This window comes from Ahaetulla prasina, chromosome 1, assembly GCF_028640845.1.
Source record: "Ahaetulla prasina isolate Xishuangbanna chromosome 1, ASM2864084v1, whole genome shotgun sequence".
NCBI classification, from domain to species: Eukaryota; Metazoa; Chordata; class Lepidosauria; order Squamata; family Colubridae; genus Ahaetulla; species Ahaetulla prasina.
In genome coordinates, this window is record NC_080539.1 from 309,725,471 (window position 1) to 309,738,810 (window position 13,340).

The 13,340-nt window shown below is 38.9% G+C and overlaps 1 long non-coding RNA gene across 1 annotated transcript in view; it reads left to right on the forward strand.

The window, feature by feature from the left end:
- The window catches only part of LOC131187679 (uncharacterized), a 100,573-nt gene that overhangs the window by 9,532 nt on the left and 77,701 nt on the right, over positions 1-13,340 (forward strand). The window lies entirely within an intron of this gene.

Consider the following 13,340-nt stretch of genomic DNA (forward strand, 5'->3'; position numbering starts at 1 on the left):
AAAATAGCATTTCTAAGTGTATATTGGATGAGAACCATGCTTTTAAATTACAAATGAAACCTTCCCTCTTAAATATTATTTTCCCCTGAATCAGATGTTTTTGTTTGTTTGAAAAAACAACAGAAAATAATATACCAGTGAGGCTTAAATGTAATACAGTACAATATTGTGTATAAATATACTGATTTCAAGATTTAGACTACTTTCTATCTACTGTTTTCTCAAAATGTAATCAACTAAGGCCCAGCAAATCCGTTGCCCTGTTTTAAAATCTTTTAGGTTAATTCAGTAGGATTCTTTCACTCTTGCTTAAGTGTTGCCTTGATATATAAAACCTTCAACTTTCATCTCAATTGCCTAATCTCTTGTCTTCTTTACCTAGTTGACTTATTCTTCCACATAACCATCTTCAGCAACTATTTTGTCCCACACTGCCATCAGAAACTCTGGAAACTGGGTCTCCATAGCCACTATAACGTTCAGATTAGTGCATATGCCATCATTTGTTTTCAGCTTGGTCTATAAAATTTGATGCAGTGGTTTTCTCAAACAATATTATTCTTTGCTTTTCCTACTCACTACTTTTAGACTGAATTCTCTGTCCCTGCATCATTTTTCCTCTTGGTTCTCAGTGAAGAATTTGCTTATTTAATTTCAAACTTAGAAATTAGGCTGAACGTTTATTGATAGACTAGTGATCATTAAAACTATTTGCTGGAAAGTGCCAATAATTTCTGTCTACCAATTGATGAACAAAAGGAACAACAATAATACATCTACCTGGGGTGAATTATTTGCTTGAATGAAAATAAAATGATGTACGGGAAGAAATGTAACCAGAACTAGATATTTGTATGGTAAGTTTGTGATTTTCTGATATCTAATAGAATTAATTAATAATAATAATAATAATAATAATAATAATAATAATAATAATAATAATAATAATAATAATAATAATAATATTTTAATTTGTATACTGCCCTTCTCCCGAAGGACTCAGGGCGGTGAACAGGCAGATAAAATACAAATACACACAATAATTAAAAACATCCCTTAAAAAACTAATTTAAATGCCCAAATGTTAAAATAACATACTCCCCCATAAAATCACAAAACTTTAAAAACCCATCAAATAAAGATAAAAATCAGGCTAGTCCAGCCATACGAAATAAATAAGTTTTAAGTTTTAATTGAAATAAATAAGTTTTAAGTTTTAATTGAAATCCATGGTCTCAATATTCTTGAATTCTGGAACCAGCTGGATCTTTGAATTCTGTAAAATAATAATAATAATACAAAAATTCTTTAAACCAGATTTTTTTTTTACTCCAACACACTAGTCTGCATTTATATATTTTATTTTTATTTATTTATATCCTTCCTTTATTTTTACAATTAACTCAAGGTGCAAAATATCCAACACCTTCCTCCTCCTATTTTCCCTGCAACAACACCCCTGTGAGGTGAGTTGGGTTGTGGGAGAATGACTTGGCCAAAGTGATCCAGATGTTTTTCATAGCTAAGGCAAGACTTGAACTTACAGTCTCCTGCTTTTAGCCTGGTGCCTTAAACAGGCTAGAAATCCAGAGATTTAGAGTAAGGACTCCAGAGAATCAGCTGCATGTTCTACAACGGGTGTCAAACTCACGTCGTCACGTCATGTGACATATCGTCAATTTTTCCCCTTTGCTAAAATGGGGGTGGACATGGCCAGTGTGTGGTGCATCCAGCCTGCGGGCCATGAGTTTGACACCCCTGGTCTACAACAAGCTGATATACAACAATCCTACATTTTCCTTATCTAACTCAGACAGCTTTCTTGCCTCTCTTCCCTTGATTTGAACTCTTAGTTTGTGAGCAAATGTACTGTTGAACATACTAGGGACTGTTGTATTATTATCTTACATATTTTGACATGTTCCTATGAAATGTGAAAGTCAGGCAGTCATGTCAGTCAAAGCTGGTTATTATGGAAAACACTGTTGTTGATTGCCTGGAATAGGTCTTTATGACTGAACTTACCCAGATATATTATCCTGCTGTAATGATAAAATTTGTTTAGGCATTAGAGGACTTACAAAGGATCTTCCAACTGTCTTGGAAAAAGATCTTAAAAAGACTACTTTGTGATTGCTTTTGTTCCATGGCCATACCCAAGTAATCAGTTCAAGATTTGCATTGTATGTATCTATGTACCTTGCAAGGATATAATCTGTTTTCTGAGTTATCCCACATCTTAATACAACTCAGACTTTGGGGCCCAATATAAGAACAATATATAAGCTTAGACTGATTTATAATTCTTCTTTTCCTGCCTCCTTTGCAAAGTTTAACTGAAGTATAACTAAAAAGAGGTCACAGGTGACTGACAAATTCAAGCTAATTAGCTCAATTATTGAATACTTTCATTACCAAATTATGTTTAATCTGATTCTCCTGCTTCACCAGAAATCATCTGAAGGAGAATATTGAATGCAATTGAACAACTTAAGTCCCTTTGACTATGCCGTTTTTTACTTACATAAATATTTTTGTGGTATATGCTCTCATTAAAGGGTATACCCCTGCTGAATCTCCCTAGCAACATTTAGATACATTATTTTCAAAGAGAAGTTATTAGGTATTAAGTAGATTTTTTTTAAAAAAACCTTGTTTTTAAAATGGTGATTTTCCTGAATGCACTTTTTGTATAAATTATTTATGATGTAGTAGTAGAAGTAGTAGTAGTAGCAGTAGGAAGAGGATAAAATTTAGTAAGCACAGAATATCCAATAATTCAATTCATGCATTTCCTCCTGTAAAAAATAGACAAATATTAATTTCCAAATAGACACAGAGTGGTATCTGAGTTTTTAAAAACTCAGGGCTAGCAATCCAAACAGTAGAGTCCATACATTTTATTTCTTTTATTTTTCTAATCTTCATTGTTGTTGCTATTGTTGAGTTTTTCAGAACTATAATTGTGGATGACTTTTCATATGCCAATGGCTTTGCAATTCTCCATCCCCTTTCCAATTTACTGCTGTTTTTTCCTCTTCCTCTTTCTAAAATGGGCTCCTTAATTATCCTAATCAATCAGAAATCACATGAATAATAATATGGTTCCATTGTTCTAAGTTACTGCACCACACATATACAGAAAGCTCTCTTAAGTAAACCAAAAAGTCTGCTTAGTTGAAGTCTCTGTGTGGTGACCCAGGGCAAGGCGCAGATATAACACAAACAGCTGGTAGTTCAGACAGACCCTTTATTGCTCCAAATCTCCCCAAATGCTCCCATGTTACTGGCAAGTCCTAAAGCAGAGTGAGAACAAACCCCCACACAAACCTCAAGCAGCCTCTGGTTGCAATTAGTCCAATCTAGCGCTGGCTGCACCAAGGCTGCACGGCAATAAATCCCAAATGTATTTGGTAAAACAAGAGCCAAACAAGGAGTTCAGGGAGCAGAAGACCCGGATAATTAGTCTAGAATGCCAAAAAGGAATGCAAGGACTTTGACAAGTTCAAACCTCAGCACACAACACTTCAGGAACTCAGTGTTTGTTCCCGACAAATGCTCCTCCCCACTGCGTCTCCCTAAGTCTCATTCCCCAGATGTTCCTGGTGAAGCTGGGTGGGGCACTCTCCTTGCACATGGCCTTGTCTGCCTACACTGATCCCACCTTCTCTGCACTCTCCTAGCCCTTGCATCAGGAGTGTGGTTCTTGCTCCTCGTCTGAGCTCTGTTTTTCCTTCTTGCCCATAGGCCTTGTGAATTCCAACAGCCTTGCCTGGACTGACTCTGCCCTTCCCCAGTTTTTTTGTTTTGTTTACATTTATATCCCGCCCTTCTCCGAAGACTCAGGGCGGCTTACAGTGTATAAGGCAATAGTCTCATTCTATTTGTATATTTTTATATACAAAGTCAACTTATATTTTTATACAAAGTCAACTTATTGCCCCCCCAACAATCTGGGTCCTCATTTTACCTACCTTATAAAGGATGGAAGGCTGAGTCAACCTTGGGCCGGGCTTGAACCTGCAGTAATTGCAGGCTACTGTGTTCTAATAACAGGCTTCTTAACAGCCTGAGCTATCCCGGCCCTTGGAGTTTCCTCCAAGGCCAATGGAGCTCCTCTCTCACTCATCGTTGGTTCTTGTTCCAGCTCATGTTCTGCCACAGATTCAGACTCTGACAGGGGCATGACACTCTGTTTCAAACAATGAGTGACTTAATATGGTTTCCACTCATATTTTGACTTAATATATCACAAAAAGTAAATCTACAACATTGTTAAGAATGTCTCTTTGGTTCTACATTCCACAGTATGTTTTGCTTAGGAGATACTTCCAGCTTCCTTGTGCAAAACATTGGTTTCCTTGATAGGGAATCTCCAAACTTGGTGGACACAAAAAGGAATAGATTCGGACAAAATTAGAAACTGGAGATCCAAAGTTATCTCAGTTTACAGGGATATGTTGTGTCTGCGCCCCCCGAGCCAGGCCCCCTGCCAGGAAGTGACTCAGAAAGTGAGGGGGAAGGGCCTCTGGAGCACTGGCTTCCCTGGCTCAGCTCCAGGAGCCAGAGGCAGGCCAGGTGGAGGAGATAATGAGACCTCCGTCCCCTGACTCTTCCCCACCCCCAGGCCATGCCTCCAAACCCGGCTGATGGCAATCAGGCCTGGCTGGACCCTAGGTTTCGTAGGCAGGAGAGGCGGGAACAACAGAAGCAGGGGTGAGGCAGGCCTAGGAAGTGCTGAGTCACGGAGCCACACCCCACAGAGTATAAAAGCAGTACTGGCTGCTCTTCTGCTCTGTGATGAGCAAAAATTGAGCTGAACTCTTTGACTTGGAGAAGTGAGCTGAACATTCAGCCTGGACTGCTGACTTCCTGGTTGCCTGGCAACCCCAAGATAAAAGGGAGACTTTGGCAGGCAGCTGCAGATTCCCTGCCAGGACTGATAGCAGCCATGAACTCAATTACTGGCTCGTTTAGCCAGCTCGCATGGCTGAGGCTGGGAGGGGACAGAACAGGATATCTTGGTATGGCTCAAGTTCTTTCTCTTCACAAACCATAAAAGGGAAATCAGACCTAAAGAAACCCAGAGAAAGGAACAGAAAAAAAAAAACTACCAAGTTGGCTTCCTAGGTCTTATGCTACTATTGTTAAATTTAAGTTAAATTTCTCTTTTCTTACTCTCATGGATGCAGAAAAAGCCGGTTTCACAAAATATAACCCTATTTAATATAAATATCTCTTGGCATTATATATTCATACACTAGAACTACACCTGCAGAAATTTTTCTCTTTCAGAATAGAAAAAGGGCACAATTTTCACCAGGTGTGTATAGTTTCATTGGGCTCTTTGATTCAATTCATTTGGCTGCTGAGTTAAAGTTGACATAAATTGGGGATGTCAAACTCATGGCTCGTGGGCCAGTTGTGTCACATGCTGGCCATGCCCATTCTCAGTTAAGCAAAGGAGGAAAAAGTCATGCTATGTCACGATATGACAACAACGTGATGCCGCAAGTTTGACACCCATGGCATAAGTGATGCACCCTCAAGAAGGTGTTCCCAGATACCTTTCTCAGTCTTCATCAGGTTTGCTGCTGATAATAATTAAAAATAATTATCAATAGAAGAGAATATTTGTAACTCAGGGTTGAACTGTGGGCACCTTGGTGCTCTCTGAGCTTCATTATTTCCTTGCAGACATTTCATTACGAAAAGAGGAAACATCATCAGTGCTCAAAATAATTTAAAGAAAAACATAATTTCTATCTAATACTGCAAAATAAGAATTAAACTTTCCTAGAATATGAAAATGGTGGATGGCTGCCATTCAATACTTTATTTGGGAAATGTATCCATAAAACAGAGGTAAAACACAGGTGGCTAGAGACAGGAGGGCTAGAGAGATACATGGAAAACAATTTTATCCATTTGATTTCTGGTTAATTGTCGTTTTGAAACTGGGCTCATATTTGGGGTAGTCATTTGATGCAAGCACCATTAAAAGGTACCAAAAACCTCAAATTTGCCTACCGGAGCAAATGATTTGATAGTCTTTGATATTTAACAAAATATCTATGAAATCAATAATGTATTCTTAAATTTCTGAAATGATGCAAACTCACTTTGCTTACAAAAATGTATAGTGGGTATACAACAATGCATGATGCAGTTCAACTCAGAAAATGCTAAATTTCCCTCTGACATTTCCATTTCAGCTTGGGATTCAAGGTGAACCAATGTATAACCAATTTTGTTAAGAGCTTGTTAATAAGCAGGAGACTTATATCTAGTTCTACATGCCAGAAAATGGATAGTATGCTGTAAAAAAGGCAGCAAACTATGTAAATAAACTAGGAATGATACTGAAATGCATTAAAAGCTCACAATTTTAAGGATGCTCTCAATATAAATACATGGAAAAGAGCAATAGAAAGTTCATAAAGGGGTGGGGGGAAAGTACTATTGGACCTAAGGAAATATATTGAAATAGTGGTATATACACAAGTCCATTTTTCTTTCTGATCCATTTCTCTTGATTGGAAATCCAAAACCACTGGAGGAGGTTACGATTTTTATGGAATTTCTGGATCTCAATTGTGCTGTCATGGGGGTCATTCTTTCTAGTAATAAGGTAGCCTGTAGCCCCTGGGAGTGAGGGAAAACACTTGAAAAAAGAAATAGATCTTGAACTCTGGAGTAGGTTTTTGGCAGAGAACCAAGTCTTTTCTCATCACATTTGTCATGGCAGAATTGGAAAGAAAAAATAGTGGCAATTGTCCAGGCAGTTAAAAAACAAAGACTGCAGCACAGGAAAGATGACAACAGAAGCAAAAGATCTTGATATTTTGAAATTATATGCTACAGCAATTTGAGATTTTTCAATTTCCAGTGAGAGTTCACATGCTAAAGATGTGGATTCCATTAGGCAGAAATCTGTTGCTCATGATTAGCAAATAAGCAAACTGTAAAACATTCTTTAATGAGAAGTGAAGTCATTTGACTTCAAAACATCTGCCTTCACTGAAGTCCAAAGATTTGATTGCCAAATAAGACAAACCAAATAAGACTCAGTCTCCTGTAAGCAGAGTTGAATGTTGGAGGCCATGCCACCAAAAGAGGGAGGCTTTCCATAGGGAGTCATTCAGAAAATTTCCTTTCTGAGCGACGATGAAACAGAAAGTTCTAAGACCCCATCAAGTTTGTCTTATAAGTCTTATTTGACCTATTGCATTATATTATTTGACTGCATGGAAATTCAGAGTGGAAAATGTCTGAAATCTAGGATTGGTTTTCCCTACCCCACAGAAAAGGTTACCTGAAGGTTGACATTACTTCAGAATGCAAAGCAGTAAGCTGTATATCTTCATTACAATATATTTTAAAGTTGCATAAGGTAAACTAATCTCGCCTAATGCAAACTACACTTCCAAAGTTCCAAATGACATTTCAGATTGCCTGATATTATAAGTGATTAGCTTATCAAGATCTCTGATCTTCAAACAGTGACAGCATCTAGGCAGGTTGCTTCATCCATCTTCCTTCAAGACAGTTTGCAAACATTAATGAAGAGTGCACTGCAATCTGTCTCCTTTTACAATTTCTCTTTTGCAGAAAGAACAGTAAAAAGTTACTGAGGAATGGCAGCTGGTTTTAACTAGTTTGTCAGCAAGGGAACCCACTAAAATCAATATATCAGCTGGATTTTATACCATTTAACATTATTGGCTCTGATAAAGCTAATTAGAAACAGTTCCTTAGAAATCAGTAAAAGAAGGTAATTATAACTAGTTTACTTCCCATTCATTAAATAAACAGACATGACTAACTGCTAGGCTGGTTTAATCTCAGGACTGTAGGAAGAACTCAAGAGCATTTTTTACTGCCCAGAATGAAATAATTTTTTTGTTTTTATAGAATTGATTTAATGTGGGATTACTGAAGGAAAGTAGATCTATTTTTCCTCAAAAAGTTCAATATATCTTATTCTAATTTTTATGCTCATGTTAACCCTGTCAGATAGGTTATGTTGAGAAGCAGTTATGAATCAGAAAACTCATGATGAAATGGTGATTTGCTTTTATAACCTTAGTTTAGTACCGTAAACTAAACTTAAATTCTGCAATCATATTACAGTCATTTCTAAGAGTTACACTATTTGGGAACCAAACCTTTAATCTTTGGACACATATCAACCTATTTAGAAAGTGAGAGAATGTACACAACTGTAATGTATTGGTGGAAGGTCCCCTCCTATAAGAATAGGCCATGATGGCCTGTGTTCTCATGGTTGCTTCCTTTTTTTCAGTAATTTGTCTTTTGAGGTGAGAATGGCTTTCACCCTCATGATATAAAAATATGGCAGTTCTGAATTATTGGGGAGGAATTATGATGATGATGTAATTGTTTTAATTTTTGTATCTATTTAGCACCTAGAAGTCATAGGCTGTGGCTGAGGACAAATTAAATAAATGAATACTGAACCTGGAATTCTAAATGGGAGATTTTTGGCAATATGCAGATGTCCTTTAATATCATTTGAACAACAAAATATTAGTTTTTGAAGCTGTTCCAACAAGGCTTCACAGAAACAAAATAGCTGTTATAGAAAATGCTTTTCATAATTAGAGGGGTAAACTAATATTAGACTTGTATTATCCCAATATAAGTTATAACAGCAGGTTTATTTCTTCTTATTTTACTGCTTCCTTGCTTCTGTTCTACTAGAATTAGGAAGAAACAATTGATATAATTTATGTTGCATGATAAGTTTTGTTTGAAGTCACTTAAAAGCCTCTAATCAAAGAACAAGCAAGTAAAAGATATTTCCTCACTATAACCCCCTTTTGGGAAATCCATCTCAATCAATGTTTTGTTGTGCTTGCAGTGTGATAAATATTCCTACCTAAAGCTTGAAAGTAGTTCCTTCTTCCAAAAGCAGAAGGTGAGCTGTTCTGGTTCAAATGTTCATCTCAATTTTTAAGCTTTGCAGAGTCTCGAATCCTAAACTCAGGTCCTTTGATAAAAGTATCTATGGCTGGGGTGCACTTCTGTGCCTATGGAGCAGAACCATATGCAGATGCATCAAGTTGGATGAAATCTTCCTCTCCTTAGAAAGGGATTGACAATTGCAATATTCTCTTTTTCATTGGAGTTTGCATACATTTCTAATAGCTGAAGCACAAGAAAAATATAAGGTAATATTCATGTTGTATTATTATTAGCCCTTAAGTGATGGAAGCTGTAATATTGAGAAAGAGGAAGGGAGAAAAGAGAAGAAGGTTCTGACAGGTTCTTGAGGACCGGTAGCAGAAATTTTGAGTAGTTCGGAGAATTGGCAAATACCGCCTCTGGCTAGCGCCAGAGTGGGGTGGGAATGGAGATTTTGCAATATCCTTCCCCCTAGAGCGGGGTGGGAATGGAAATTTTGCAGTATCCTTCTCCTGTCACACCCACCAAGCCACACCCACAAACCACCCCAAGCCCACCAAGCCATGCCCACAGAACAGCTATAAAAAAGCACCCTCATCTCCGCCAGGCACCAGGCTAAACATCTTTCCAGCTAAACCCCCACCCTAGCCCAATGTTTAGGGAAAGAGCCAGGTCTTCAAGGTCTTCTAGTAGAAGGCTGAAAGTCTTCTAGAGTCCCCTCAGATATCAGTTGACAGGCTGTTCCTAAGGGTTCATTTAAATTTTTAAAAAAAATCTAACTCCAAACATCAACTTTTATATCTTGTTTTTCCAGATAAGTACTTTTAATGAGCCTATGAAATCATATCATACAGTATTTCCAATAGAAGAGAACATATGTAACTCAGACTAGAAGTAGTTTCAGAATTTAATATGTGAATTAAAAATATTCCAATGCTGCTGTATAATAAATACATATTTGCTTGATGTAAGTGCATTTTAAATCCTCATGATCTTTTTTATTTTTCTGAAGAAGTGTATATACGGCACATGTGAATGTAGCAAATTGATAGGAAACGCTTGTTGTGACACATTAAAGCAAATCTGGCATCTTGATAGAACATGAAATTTGATTTCATAGACTAAAGAATATTAGACTAAAAACCCAACAGAAGTTTATGAGAAATTAAAATGCGTAAAGCAATCAGTGACAAAATAGAAAAAAATATTAAAGAACAGCAATTATTTCCAAATTATCTCTATGGGGTCTTTTTTAAACTGTAGTTTAGACCAGGGGTCTCCAACCTTGGTCCCTTTAAGACTTGTGGACTTCAACTCCCAGAGTCCCTCAGCCAGGGACTCTGACTGGCACAGGTGGCACAAAGAGCCCTTTCTGCCGGCACACCAGCTGTTGCTCCAGCCCAGCTCCACTGTGCATGTGCATGCCCTCCCACCAGCCAGCTGGTCTTCGGGTCTCTGCCGCACATGTATGGAGTTGGTGCACATGCGGGAGATGCGCACGTGCATGTGCAGAGGGAGGAGCGCATGTGTGAGGCCGCATATTGGTGCAGGAGGCTTTCCCGGTCCAAAATGGGGTGCAGGGGGCCTCAAGTAGCGCCCTCATGCCCAGTTTTGGCTTCCAAGTTGGTGCAGGAGGCTTTCCAGACCCAAAACGGGGCACGCACCCCATTTTGAGCCTGGAAAGCCTCCTGCACCAACCTGGAAACCAGAACGGGTCCCAGGGGTCCCAAGGCCCATGTGCAGGGGATGCATGCATGAGGGTGGGGCGCATGAGCAGCAGGCTCTCACATTACATTTTAGGGGTGCAAAGCGCGTGTGCGCTTTGTGCACTCTGCACAAAATAGGTTAACCATCACGGTCTTATTGTGTACAGACAAATAGATAAAGAAACTGTTTTCCGAATGGTACATAAAGCAGATATATGAAATATTGAAATAATGTAACTAATTGCAGAATTGTACTCTACAGTATGAAATGATGTGATAGGATGTTCTTTCCCAATCTGAAACTCTCAGTATGTTTTGAACTAGAAAACTCATTTTCCCTGAACGCTGTTGCTGATGAATATAACCTATCCTTCATAACACATTGTTTCATAGATGCACTCTGCTTTCATGCAAAGAGAGCACTTCTTATAAATACCCTGCTGCAGCCATGTGGCAAGCACAATTATGTAATAATTTTATGGAGACTACCTTGTAAGTGTAATGCTGTATACGAAACAGAAATTATTTACCTAAAATGTCAGGATAAGAGCCAGGGCCTAATGACATCTATCCGTGAGCGGAACATACAAAGCAGCTCAAGTTCAATATTCTCTGGAAAATGAAGGAAAAATATTCTAGCCCAGTGAAGGACAGGTATATGACAAGAAAGACAATAGTACACCAGGTAAAACCTGGGTTTTTCATTTCCTCAGGTTGCTTCAAAGATTCAATGTTTCCTGGCTTACATGGGCTGTAGTCCCACTCGGTTCTTGGCTTTCTGACACTGGATTTGATCTTTATACTCTTCAGCATTTGGGGATTGAATCCTGTAGGGCAGTGGTCCCCAACCTTTCCAGCTCTGCAGACTGGCAGTGGTGGTGGTGGCGAGGGAGAGCAGATGGTTTTGCGCCCGTGATGCCACTTACATAATCTGGTTCCCAATAGGTGGTACAAAGCACCAGGATGGGGAATTGGGGACCCCTACTGTAGGGCACCTTTTCCTCTTTGTGTTTATCCAGATAGGCAGACCAAATGCCACATTTTGACTCTTGGCACATAGTTTAAAGCAAAGACTTTTAAAAGTCAGCCTCAACTCTTAAGTTACTGTCCCATTGCTATCTCTTTGATGTTATCCAATGGCTATTTTGTCTTACTTCCAGAGATGTTGCATTTCGACATGTCTGGAGGTACTGAACATGCACAACACACAAGAGAACAATAACTTTAACACAGTTCATTTCTCTCTCTAATAAAGCAGCTATTCCATGCAATCAGAATGAACATTTACATTTGAACATAACATATTGTTAACATAAATATAATAACACTAAATACATAATAGCTCCTGTGAGCACAGCCGTTTTCAATTATAGCAGGTATGGTAACAATAATTCTGCAATCCCTATCAATCAGTGTTACATACCAGTATCAGGCAAGGCAAGCAAAGCAACAAGAAGGTGAAAAGTTCAGGCATAAGTACATTTCAGTCATAAGCATCTAATGGAAGATTTAAATATGGGCCTAACCTTAAATCTGGCTAAGGCTAATAAGAGCTATAGTCTAAAGCACCTGAAGATTTTGGGAATCTTGAGAAAAGGATCCAGATAGTAGAGCAGAAGAAGCAATAGAACATCAAAAGAAACAGTAGTATCAACTTCTTGGTTGAAAGTACTGACCCCTATTTGAATTTTGTTAGGACTCGAAGAATCCAATGTCAGGATCTGATTAATGGGTTAAGACCAGAATGGGCACAATTGGACTTGACTAGAATTTCTGCATCACAACTTTTCCTAACCTGGTCTTGTGGTCCGCCAGCAGCCTACGGAGCTGGCAATGGAGTCAGACAGCGATGAGGCTGAGGAAGAACATGGGCCACTCCTGGAGGGTTGGGAAGGCACAGATGAGGGCTCTGCATTGGAGGCAGAGGTGGTGCCAGGGCCATCGGGGACTGAGGTGCGGACTCCAGAGCCTCCAGAGGCTGACAGTAGTGAGGCAGAGGAACAGGAGGAGCCTGTTCCCAATGCATGCATGAGAAGAGCTGCCAGAAGGCAAGAGTAGCTCAAGCAAAGAGGATGACTCAGGAGTAGGGCCAAGAGATTATTGGCCCATCCCATAAGGCTTAAAAGACCAGCAACAGCATTTGGGCTCTTTGCCGGAAAACAATGTTAATAGCTTTGTCATGTTGCATTTGTTTTGTATCAGTGTCTTCTGAACTTTTGCCAAGAAAGGCCTTTGCAGTTTGCCTAATTGGACCAAGGTTGGTGATAGGACTGAGGAATTATGTTGGGAGGAATCTGCTTTAATTTAGTTGGATTATGCTGAGAATGAATTAATTCTCAGCTGTTCTAATAAAGTTGTGTTTTTTTTTATACTGACTGAGTTTCATACTACCTACTTGGGCCTGGGTCACAACACCTGGTACGGAATCTTCAAATTCCATAATCCCCTAGTTAGCATAGGTAACAGTGTTCTGTGATGTCATGTTAGCCACATGACTATGGAAATGTCTTTGGACAGCACTGGCTCAATGGCCTTGAAATTGAGATAAGCACCACTCCTTATAATTAGCATTGACCTGCAGAGTAAAAACCACAGAGGACTCCTAGTTAGCATATTCATTTGGTCATGCTTGGAATATGGAATAGCAGAGCCCTTCTACCATTTCTCCTACAGTGATGATGAATGAGCTGCTGCCACTGCAGCCTA